The sequence below is a fragment of the Pinus tabuliformis genome, chromosome 3_1 (assembly GCF_031772625.1).
Source record: "Pinus tabuliformis cultivar Carrire ecotype Pingquan chromosome 3_1, CPIR1, whole genome shotgun sequence".
In the NCBI taxonomy this organism is placed as follows: domain Eukaryota; kingdom Viridiplantae; phylum Streptophyta; class Pinopsida; order Pinales; family Pinaceae; genus Pinus; species Pinus tabuliformis.
The window spans coordinates 866,593,220-866,606,622 of record NC_142301.1 but is presented as its reverse complement, the minus strand read 5'-3'; positions in this window follow the sequence as shown (position 1 = coordinate 866,606,622).

Below are 13,403 nucleotides of genomic sequence, written 5' to 3'. Positions count from 1 at the left end.
CTTGAAGTCATAGGGGCACCTTGAGGTAGTGGTCGAACATGTGGTTGCATACAGAGAGATTATATGAGATGGTCTCGTGACTTGTGCACACATAAGTGGATTAAAGCCCACCCTCATTTCCTCCTTTTCAAAATCCTAGAGGGGTTGGATCCAATGGTGGAAAGCGAGGAGTTTCTAAATGTTGGGTAAGGTTCAATTCTCATGAGGGTCAACTTGAAGCCATGGGGCACCTTGAGGTAGTGGTCGAACATGTGGTTGCACCCAAAGAGATTATATTAAATGATATCATAATTCACACATAAGCAAATCAAATCCCACATCCATGTCCTTCAATTTTTTTGCCCAAAGGGGTTGGATCCAATAGTGGAAAGTGAGGAGGTTTCACCTTGGGAAATATTTAATTACCATGAGGACCTAATTTGAAGCCATTAGGGCACCTTCAGGTAGTGATTAAATGTGTGGTTGCATCTAGAGAGATTATATTAAATGATCTCATGACTTGTTCACACATAAGTGGATCAAAGTCCGTGCCCATGTCCTTCAATTTTAGGCCCAAAGGGGTTCGATCCAATGGCAAAAAGTGAAGCATTTTTAGGCATTGGGAAATGCTCAATTGTCATGAGATTTGCTTACCCTAAAAGCCATTAGGACACCTTGAGGTAGTGGTCGAACATGTGGTTGCACCCAGAGGGATTATATAAATGGTCTCCTGAACTATGCACACATAAGTGGATCAAAGCCCACTTGCATGTACATCTTTTAAGAAAACATAAATATTTTGGCTACATTATGGAGAATCTATGTAAATTTTTCAATGTTCTATTTATGTTATGTTGTAGGAAAGTGTAGAATTTTGTTAGTCTTTCGGAAATATCTTTTTGAAGATTATAGAAGCATGAGCTTCCATTTTTTTAATTGTGTGCCCCCAAATGCAAATTTTTAATACAAATTTTCTTTGTTATGATTAAAAAAAAACTTTAAACTCTTGGCTCTCCAATCCAACAATGACCAGTTATAAAGTTCTTCTTACTACTGCTTGTAGGATTTGGATAGTTAGGAACCAATTATTATTTGGAGATAAAGAATTTGTTTATCTAAAAAGTGTCTTCCAAGGTAAAAATATCATATATGTTTTCCCATAACATGTAACTTTAGACATCCTTACTAGCAAGGACCTTGCAACAAGAGCATGCAAACATAGACATGTCGTGGACATTTCTTCATAGAGCATTTTAGTGAGACCTCCCTCCCTACCACCCAAGGGGGTGTCCTTCACTAATGAAATGATTAGTGGATCTCCTTCTCAACATGCCTAGGAAATGAAACAAATAATTATTGTGCTCTAATTGCTCTTAAGCTAACATTATGCTTACCTAAGAAAAGGGAATTACCCATATGCACATTTAGGAAGATTCCATGTTGGTTATACAATGAATAATTGCTTTTATTCCATTATTCCAAAATATACAGTATAGGCTATACATTTTTTCTTACATCTATTTTGACCATATCTAGGAAAATGTAAAAAAAAATAAGTTATAAAAACTAAATTGGTATTAGACAAATAAATAAATAAATAAATAAATAAAAATAAAAATAAAAAATGTGAAAAATCTAAATATATTTAAAAAGAACAAACAAACTCTATTCACACAACATCTTCACAAATCCTATATAAAATAGTCTAATATACTTAATCTGCGTACATATACATATATGAATTTCTAAGCATATAACTTTTTTCTTGTAAGGAAAAATTATAATTTTATTTTATTTTATTTTCTTTATTTATTTATTTATTATTATTTTTTAAATATGAGGAATAACATAAAAAGATATATGAAATTTCCATTTTTTATAACCAGTTTATGCTAGTGTGGAATGCTACCAGAATTAAGCTTTTGTTTTTGTGTGTGGGGGAATAGAGCTAACTTGAATGCCTCTTGTTATAATGTTTTTTAGTATATATTATTGTATTTTTGCTATATTTAATGATGATTTTTTCTTATTAAAAAATATTATACTAATTTAGATCTATCTTAATTTTGGGTCTATCAAGGGTAGAGAGGGATTAAATCTATTGATATGCAAGCTTCTTTTAGAGTGAAAATATATTTGATCCCTGAGTTAAGATGGATCTAAGCTGGTATAATATATGCAATTGACATTGAAGCATTTTATTTATAATTGGCTTTCTTCACATTAAAATGTTAAAACATGCTCCCTCACATTTTTTTTATATGCATATATTTTATTATTTTATTATTAATATTTTCTAAAAATTACATCAATTCCATATTAAGCATTGAGAGAATCGCAAATCTCCCTCGTACATTGCATTAGAAAGCAACTATTAATGGAATAAGAATTCTCTCAATCATTCTCTCTTTATATGTGTTTCATGTTAAAATCTTTTACTCAACCTGTATATTGAAATATTTTATTTGTATCCCACCTTAAGTTTTTCCTTGTTACTGATATTTTTAAAATTTATATATCAAATCCATATTAAAAATGAAATAAATTACACATCTCCCTAATTATGGAAAGGGAAAAGATAAGATTTTTTTTAATTTAAATTACATTTTTTCTCTCTACAAAAAATAGATATAAAATTTTGTTATTTAATGTGGACATTGAAATATTTTACTTATGGTTGAGAGTGATTTTTATTTTTTACTTTTTAATTTTTATTAATATATTTATTTTTTCTAAATATCATAGAATGAATTAAACATAATGTAACATTAATAATATTATTTCCTATCTTCTCCATATTAAGTACTGAAGAAATTGCATTTATTCCTCGAACTAAAAACTAAATTATTTTTTTAGGCATCTCCATATTAAGTAGTGAAGAAATGTAATTTCTTCCTCATAAGAAAAGGTAATTTTTATGATTATTAAATATCACATGTAAATTGAAGGTAGAATGAATTACATAGCATGTAATATCAATAATACTATTTCCTGTCATCTCCATATTAAGTAGTTAAGACATTACTTTTCTTCCTCAAACTAAAAACTAAATTAATTTTTTTTACTCATCTCTATATTAAGTAGTGAAGAAATTACATTTCTTCATTATTTATTTATTTTTACTTTCAGTTACTTTATATCTCTATATAAATTTATGTAAAATTAAGGTGCACGTCGAAGTATTTTAATTATCGTCAACATTAATTTCTTTTGTTATTGCTATTTTTAATTTGATAATTTAAAGTATTATTTTATTATTTTTAAATGTAACCTTACGTCGTCTTTCCCATATTGGGTTGTAGAGCCATGCAATAATTAGAATTAGTTTGAAAATTGAATAATTCTAGCATTTGCACTAGATGTTGCAAAGGAAACGTAGTAAGGCATAAATGTAAATGGTAATTGAAAATAAGAATTAATAAAGGCATCTTTTGCAACATTCACAGCAAGAACCTACATTCCAATACTCTGCAGAATAAGTAGTTATGCACACACCTTTGAAATGATCAAAAAAGATTCTTCAAACTCTATAATAGCAAGTGATTCCCTAGAATCTAAAGTGGTTGCCAAGTTCCCCAAGTATAGCGATAAAGTTACTTTAACAAAACCACCAACAACAACCTGTCAAGAAGACATCATTCCCAACAAAAATCTGCATTTTAGAAACAAAATAGAGGCCGACAGATATTGAACAAAATTGAGATTGTGAATCAAAAAACTAAAAAATTGCAAAAGTACCATTCAGATTCAAGGACTACGCACTCAACTTGGTGTGATCAAAAGAGATTCCCCTAGAACCTATATGGTTACCAAGTTCTCTATGCACTCATAAGTTGCTTCAACAACACCACCATCAACAATTATCTATCAAGAAAGCAAGCATATTAGCTAAATAATGGAATTGTAGATAAAGGAAGAAATCAATATTTAAGAAGATAATAATTTAATCAAGCCAATAAAGAAAAACTCTATAAAAGCTCAGATTCCTATGTTAGATTCCATTGTCCTTATCACAGTGGATAAAGATGTCGTGCATAGAGCATTCCATCTCATCCAGCATGTAATCATTAGCACACCTCATAATATTATGGAAACCTAATTTATCACACATGTGACCAGTGATCTTAGGCAATTCCAAACTACCTCATTGAATATAGTCATCACTATTTTTAAAATCTCTTTTTAGCACAACATCAGTAACGATGCACAACCCAGGAAGATAATTGTTCTTTCCATAAAAAAATTACAACATTAACCAGTGTTACTACTCTGGAACTATGTGATCTATTGATCAAAATGACATCAATAAAAAATGTGCTCCTCTTCAACCTCACCTCCATATCCAAGGAATGATGGATCAAATGTTTCACCCCATTCCATATTAGCAAGTGTAAGAACCTACAAAATCAATCCAAAAATTGGAGAGATACTCATTGCAGGGTAAGAGAATGCAATACCTAGGAGACAACATAACCAGTTTTACCAACCACTCTTGAACACTTACCTCCTTTGATCATAATGCATCATCATCAACAATGTGCTCCTCTAAAACTCCATATGCATACCCAAAAAATGATGGATCGAATGTTTCACCACATACCATATCAGAATATTTAAGAACCTACAAAACTCATGAGCAAGAGAATGCATTATCTAGGAGCATCTCCTAGGTAATATCATTCCATAAACTATAGATATGCTGTCGGGCAATGAATTGCTATTATCATCATCTATTGTTCATAACTAATCAGAGGGATATACACGCCATATGTATGCACCATAAACCTAAGCTTTCCATCAATCCATTACTCAAAAAGAAAATCACACATTTGGAAAAATCCAGTGGAACAACAAATTCAGAATAAATGTCAAAATTTCCTTCACATCCATATTCTGGCTGCATTACATGAATGCAAAAAAGAGTGCCAATATTGTTAATTGTTAGGAATTTTGCATTGATTTCAGACTGTAAATCATGATTTTGTGTTTGGTAACCAATACTAGAGTTCTGATAATTATGTCCTCTTCTTCTTCTTATTTTTGATAAACTACCAGAATCATTTGCATAATCTTGATCTAGTGCATCCATCACTCCAATATATTTTGAGGGTCCATGAGCTTCTATGCAATAACATGCATTCCCTTCTTCACTTTCAAGTGCATTAATTATCGACCATTCATAGCTAGCTAATGCTTTTCTTCAAAGAATGTTATGCATATACAGACCAACATATTCCCCAAAAATACCTGACAAATGAAGCTCCCCTAGTTGACCATCTCCAAAGCAAAAATAAGGGCCTTCTAGCTTGAAGCAACACTCTGGGAATAGATCTTGCAACTTTAGCATCTTATGGATATCCATGATTTATCCATTTCTTCGATATTCCTTCTCCCCTTACTGCGCTTGATAATTTTGTAAGTTGGTACTCATATGCTGACCCTGTTTTGGTGGTCAAAAGTATTGAGAATGTCTTTGCACCAAATGTTTCATTTATAAAAGTAGGCCCCAACACACTAAAAGAAACATCATTAGGTGTCATATGCATAAACCACTTCCACTTTCTTTGGAATAACTATCTCTCTAACATCAGACCATCCTTGCTAAGGAGAAAAGTGACCCTGAACTTTCTCCAACCAAACTATGCAAAGTACAACCTCTAGATGGTACCAGAGAAATATTTTTTGTTCATGGTTTACCCTAAATATGTTTCTTCCATGATGGCCTTGACTTCATGTCAAATTCATACAACTCTCCAATTGTACTCACAATGCATGTTACCTATGATCGCAAGGTCCCAACATTAGCAATACCTGCAACATCACCATGATGTCGACCGTGGTTTATCCACTTAAGATGATGCAATTCTGAGAGCTCTAAAAGTGATCCATCCTCTGTTGCAAAGTACAATAACATGCCATTTGCTGATGGAATTCCAGATCTCAAACACACATTTCTATTTGAGTCTTCATCTGAATTATCTATGCTTGAAGATGATGGGAATAATGGCCCACTTTCAACCCACAAAGGTTGTTCGTTAGCATCTACTGTCAGCTTGTTAAAAAAACACCCAAGTTTCCATAGCTTTAGATGCCAAACCCATCGCATCCACTGCGCCCCCAATATCCATAATTTAATCTATCAATCTGAATCTTTGTATTAAAAATCTTTCCTTTCTCCAAAAATTATGCTTTCCTCGGGCACTTGACATTCCTTGTTTTCTGTTCTTTGTATTGCTCAAAATTTTGGAAACTTTACTTGTTGAAATAACTTGCAAGATATAAGGACAGAGGTTGCCAAAAACTGATACTCTGAAGAAAACAAGATGATTTTGTGACCATAATTCATAATATTCAATTGAAACTCCAACAAATCTTGGAGCCTTCACCCATAAGAACACATCAAAGTTGTTTGTTGCTTCTTCTATCTCCTCTAAAGAAAATGAGTGGTAATGTGGAAGACGAAGTGAACCCAGTATCATTGCAAGTTTCCATAGCTTTAGATGCCAAACCCACTGCATCCGTTGCACCCCCAATACCCATAATTTAATCTATTAATCTGAATCTCTGTATTAAAAATCTTTCCTTTCTCCAAAAATTATGCTCTCCTCGGGCACTTGACATTCCTTGTTTTCTGTTCTTTGTATTGCTCAGAATTTTGGCAACTTTACTTGTTGAAATAACTTGCAAGATATAAGGATAGAGGTTGCCAAAAACTGATACTTTGAAGAAAACAAGACGATTTTGTGACCAAAATTCATAATATTCAATTGAAACTCTAACAAATCTTGGAGCCTTCACCCATAAGAACACATCAAAGTTGTTTGTTGCTTCTTCTATCTCCTCTAAAGAAAATGAGTGGTACTGTGGAAGACGAAGTGAACCCAATTTCATTGCTTGAGATACATGCTTTCCATTGACAAGTAATTATGATGATATGTCGGTTGAAGCAGATTCTGTCACTAGTTTTCTTGATTGCTTAATTGCCTTCTTATATCGTGACTTTCTAAGCAACACCAAAACCACACAAAGCATTAAGGCTACCACTCAATCAAATTTGAATGATTGTGCCCTAGCCTAGTGTTCATCATTTGTTGACCGTTGTCTTTATTATGGTGTGAAATCCAATATAGGGCTTCCCCTGCCTCCTTGACGAGTCTCTCTTCTTCTGCTATTGAAAACAAAGAGAAGAGATTACATAGATCTCTCTTGTCTTTGCAGGAATCATTAACGTGTCTATAGTCAGAATTTGTAGATGAGGCTTGGATCTTGAACGCTTACCTCCTTTGATTAGAATGCATCATCATCAACAATGTGCTCCTATACAACTCCATATGCATACCCAAAAAATGATGGATCGAATGTTTCACCACCTACCATATCAGAAAATTTAAGAACCTACAAAACCAATCCCAAAATTGGAGAAAATATTTAACAATGACTTGTGAGCAAGAGAATGCATTATCTAGGAGCATCTCCTAGGTAATATCCTTCCATAAATTATAGATATGTTGTGGGGCAATGCATTGCTATTATCATCATCTACTGTTCATAACTAATCAGAGGGATATACACGCCATATGTATGCAGTTTGCTCCACTTTGAGTCTTATATCTATAAGTGGAGAAAACTGTATACATATGGCATGTATATCCCTTTGATTAGTTATGAACAATAGATGATGATAATAGCAATGCATTTCCCCATAGCATATCTATAGTTTAAAAGTAATGCTTAGTGATTTGCAAGCAAAATGTTTATCTACTTATGAGAAACAATTTCAAATATTTGAGAATGCAGATTTCCACAGTTCATCATATTAACCTTTTAGAGTTTAACATGTGGAGTTTTGAAATAAATTAAATTATGTTTAGAAATCCACAGTTTCAAACACATTGAAAATCCAAAAATTCCCTCACAATATGCCTCCAAGCATGCAAATATGACTGATCACTGAACTTTCCTATTCAAGCAGTATCATAGTTTTAAAAACCGTCTAGTCTAAACTAGAAACCGGCCAAACCGGTTAGTCAAATAGGCCCAAATAACAAACCTGTAGAAAAACCCTTCAGGTTCCAGTTCAAATCCTGGTTAGATAGGTGACATTTTCAAAACCCGATTCCAGTTTTAAAAACTATGAGCAATATACAGTCGTTCTTAAATTTTTAGGATATGACAAGTTCAAAAAATAAGAATGGAAAGTGCCAACAATAATTCCAAATATTAATATATTTAGCAATGCACAATTTCAAATGAATTAGAAGCCCCAAATATCCTTTGAATTTGCCTCAAAACATGCAACTATGACTAGTTAACTGAATCTTTCCATTCAAGTGCTATCCAGTTTCTCTTGAATACTTAGGATATGAGTAATTCAATAACTACGAATGGCAAGTACCAAACATCCAAAGACCAAATCTTAAACAAAAGAAAATCTAGTTTGGAACATATCTAGAAACGTGCCCCAGATTCTATCAATTAGACTTCCAAGGTATGTCAAATTAAAAGATATTGTTGTGCAAAGGCACTGGGACTCTGCCAAATTCTTTCCTCATTTAGCACTTCTAGACAAGCAGTATTGACGAGTTCAAAAGATGTTCTTTAAGGAAAGGATAGCACATGACAATTTCAATAAACATTTTAAGGCCTTCATCGATCCTGAAATGACAAAACAACTCAATATTGCAAATGCCTCTTCAGAACAGATTAAACATTAATCATGTGCAACAGATGGTGATATGAGACACAACGACATCAATTTCAAACTCAAAATTAAATCAGAACTATGACAATTTCAAGACTATAACCAACAAAGACTTGAATTCTTTTATCTTTGGAAAGGGTTTGTCTTTGGAGATAGTTGGCTGGATGGTCAAACAGGCTGGTAGAAGTATTTTGGATGCCATAAGATTGACGAGCATCTCCTTTCATGGAATGAAAATGTCGTGCAACTTCAAAGCAATTGGGTAAATTCATAGGTTTCGGATCAGGACTGGCAGTTTAGAGTTCAAGCAAGGTTGGCATTTTCAAAAAAGATGTAGAGCCTCTTGAAATAGGATTGAAGACAAATATGTTGGCTCTCCTTGCCAATGTAGGGAGTAGTAATATTTTTCCCAAAAAACTTTTTCGGGAGGGTCTAATTAAAATAGGCCCATGAGAAGCAGCCACATTGTTGGCTGCAAGTCCTTGTCGAACAGCTGATAGACCCCTAAGAAGTTCCAAGTTCTACTCAAGCATCTTAGAGAAACTAATACCAGGGTCTGTTATAATTCTCCATGTAGGTATACCAAATGATTCTGCATTCTTTATCTATAACCATAACTCATTAGAAACTTCTTTACATACATCCCCATAGGTTGTATTTTCATTGTTTTGTATTGTTGACGTTCTCCCCTCATATGCATTAAGATATAAGGGACAACGAGATATGCAACTGTAGAAAACATGTTGGGATCCAAACGACCTCCAGATATATCGTTCACAACATGAGCTCCATGTCTTACTGTCTCAGATGCAACTGGTGGGCTCCAGTATTGCAACAATAATGTTGCAACTCCTGGGACTCCCTTCTTTACTTTTATCAACCCGGTAGTTCGTAACAAACTTGGAAGCGACGATGCTGTATGCACAATTACTAGCTCTTGCCGCAGCTATCACTTGGTCAGCTGGCACAAGTCCGCTAGGGGCTTAAGCCAACTTCTATGAGCTCTTAGAAGAAGCTTTTTAACTGATGGATGAAAGCTAACTCAAAGGAAGCTAATCTACTTGCGGAAAGAAACTGAAAGCCAACGCAAACCCTAGCAAACCCTAATCCTACTAGCTAGTCCTACTGATGCAAAGGAGAGAATGCAAACTACTGGAAGAGGTGCCATTACTTCTATGAAGGTAAAATACATGTGTCTAGACTACCTCTATCTGAAGAAAACATCTTTTTGTATTTTTGAATAAGTTATTAGAATTATCATGCATGTGCTTTTTAACTGGCTTTTTAATGTGTAGGGGTGGATCAAGGAGGAGAAATGCTTGGAAGAGGTTGGGAAGGTTCAGAGAGGGTCTAAGGAATCCCTACACCCTTTCGGAGAGTTTCACAAAGTTTGGCTATCAACAAACCTCATTTGTGAGCTTCTACAGGAAGTCTGCAGGGGTTCTACAGGATGTTCAGAGAGTTCTACAGGATGTTCAGAAATTTCTACAGGATGTTTGAAACGTGGATTTTAGAGGATGGGTGAGTGAGGGAAGATGCATGAATGGATAGGGAGGTAGGAGAGGGGCCTGGAGTGACCCAGGGACTGGTGGATGGAGTCGTGAGAGGGTGTAGAAGGCTGACTTGGCTTAAAGAAGGCTAAGACAATGATGGAGCAAGAAGGTAGGGTTACGTGGGAAAAAGGAAAGGTGTGAGACGAGGAACTTAGATAGGAGATGGATTAGCTGGCTTTGATGAAGCTTCGGCGGATGAGAGAGTGGTAGAGATGACCTGCACAATGTACATTTAACCGAATCAACAACATCTTACAAATAATCAAAGTCCTAGCTAATCTGATCTAACTGTCAATAAAACGAATGAACAACAGCTTTATTTGGAAAGAAAACCATGTACATCAATCATGCAAAGAAACATTTCAGAGATATGAACCCATAACTAACTTCTGCAAATGAAAACAATACACTAAGGATTGCATGGTCAAGCAAACTAGTGTTTTTGTTGGGGCAGCACTGTTTCTTCAATTCCAGCCCCTGATCCAATAAGGATGAGGCGAAACAGAGAGTGTTGTTGACCCTTTTCTTGGAGATTTTTCCTATTATTATCCTACCAATCCATTTTAAACATCTGAAGCAATTCTATTCATAAACAGTGACCTATTTAACCAACACAACTAAATCTGCCCAACAGAAATACGTTCCAAATGCATAAAAGGAAAACAACGATGCATAAAGGAAAGGTAACATTACAAAAAGGAAGCCCTAGGCTCTCAGGTTGGGCCCAACCCTGAGAGCTATGGCTCCTATAGAAAACTCAGAGTTGATATAAAATCAGACTGCTTCTCATTATCAAAAAATAGTCATAAGTCAAGAGCTATGCCCAAAACGGCTACAAGAGAACAAAGTAGAGCTAACAGCACTGTAGTGCAAAATATGCAATGGTTTCCAAAAGTCCCTCTTGAAAGCTGAGGCCTTAACAATTATACACCACGAGGGCCCTAGTTGGCCTCCTAAATCTATGGGACTTGGTTGTCCAAACTGTGAGTAGACAACCCCTTCCAAAATCTGCTTGGCTGCCTTCTAGATCTGGTTTTGGTGGCCTTTGGAGCTCGAAGTTGGGGGTGAAGATCCCGAGGAAGGCTATTTAATGCCATAGGCAACCCCCCTACGAATCCTCACCTCACGCTTGGCTATCTTCTAGCCCATGATTGCTCGGTTTTGCTCCAACATGTGTCAAAAAACCTGAATGAGCACGTGCTAGCCACCTAGGAAGAGTGACTACCCTTATTCGTACAAATGACATAAACATACTGAAAAATAATGCATAAGATATGAAAAATGAAGGATTGAACAAGGACTAAACAAGGATAATTAAGCCAAATGAGCCCAACAAGTTACCAAATTTGGGGCTCATCATCACCCGCCTACTAAAAGGGTTGCTCATCCTCTGAGCAACTAGTCCAGCTCCTCATCTTTCATTGCTTTAATCGCCACCCTCACATCCCAGGCTTCTGAAGTAGTATCCTCCTCACTGTCATGGAATCCAGCCTTTCTTTCCACCTCTTCCCACTGCTTATGCTCTTCTTCTTCTGTGCCTCCTTTTAACAATCCCAGAAGCAAAGGTGGACTTAGCTTGAGGCCGATCCAGCTGGCCTGGAGGTTCTGCATAGAATTCTTGCAGAGAGGCACTCGTGCCAAGGCCTCCCTCATTCTAGTTGGAGTGTGATATTCCCTGATTTTGAGGCTGTGGGACAGTGTGCTCCACCTACGGGTGCAAGCATGAACACAATTGTCCCCTAATAATCGCTCCATATCCTCGAAGTGTGCTATGGCTTGAGCCTGCCGATCCATGTACTCTAATAAAGCATGAGAGTTGGTTGCTAGGTGCTGGTGAGCCGATATCAATGCTGTGGGGTCCCCTAGCTCTGCTCTAATCAGTAGTGGTTCATGTAGTTCTCGGTTCATGACATTTCTGACCTCTGCTGCTCTCTTTTCTTCGTGGTTTAACCATGAGGTCATTGCCATCAACTGCATGTCCCCTACTGTTGTGTTGGGGTTCCATGAGGTTACATTTGGAAGGGCCAAATTGTGAAGGTAGAACTCTGATAGCTTGGCCTTGTCTTCCAATGAACTGCTGTTACATAAATCCATGAACTGCTGGGGGTGTTGGATTTGGGAGGTACCCCTCTGTGCCAATGTGTTGATTTGGAATTGCAGCCACTGATCCCTTAGGTATAGGCCATAGGATTTGGCCATCTGCCTACATTGCAGAGCTTCCATTGTCCAACTAGCCATGCAGGCCAGTTGTGCCTCCTTTTCTTGCATCTGCTGTTTTAGAGATTGTATCTCTATACCTGCCTACAATTCCCTTTCTTGTAGTTGTCATTTTAGTTCCTCAAGATCAGCTTGCATTCCTTCTTTTTCTTGAGGTTCTGCTGTGGTGTCCTTGGCTGTTGTGTCCTCTTTTTCCCTCTGTCCCTATAGCTGTAGCTGCTGTCTAAGCAGCTCATTCTCTTCTCTTAACTTGGCTTGTTGGGAGCTTTCCACATGCCGTACTCTTGCCAACTCCCTTTGTGTTTCCTTGAGCCTTTCCTCTAGAGGCCCTATATCTGCTACCCCCTTGGATTTAGCGATCCTCATCCAAGTGTGGGTTCGTACTCTTTCTTCCTCTAGTGCTAGAAACAGTGGCACTGTGAATTTTTGAGGAATAATTTTGCCGGCCTCCAAAAAGTTATAATAAGAGCCCAGGCTGGGCTGGGGACTTGGTTCCATGATGACCTCGGTCTTCTCCTCCTCCTGTGGGGACTTAACTGCTCTTTCCTCCATCTGCTTAGTTTCCTTCAGCCTAGCCAAAGTTTCCTGTAGAACCGCCTCGGCATCCTGTAGAAAGGCTTCCGGGTTCAATTTCTCCATCCTTTCCCTCCATGAGGATGTTTTCAGGCTCCCCCGCTCATAAGTAATGGATGCCTTGGAGGGGGACCTATCCCTTGGTGTGGTAGGGGTATCCACAATTGTGATTGGCTCTTTTGATGGAGGCTGGGGTCTGCTAGTCTTAATTCTCACACTCCTTCTTGCTTTAAAATACAGAGGAGTCTCCCTCTTTCGTTTTTCCTTTGGCTTGGGAGAGGTACCGAGGGTGGCCAGCATAGCTGCTGCCTCCCTAGTTAAAATTTCGGCCGATTTCTCCTTCTGCTGTCCTTTTTCCGGACTTCCTGTAGAAAGTCCTG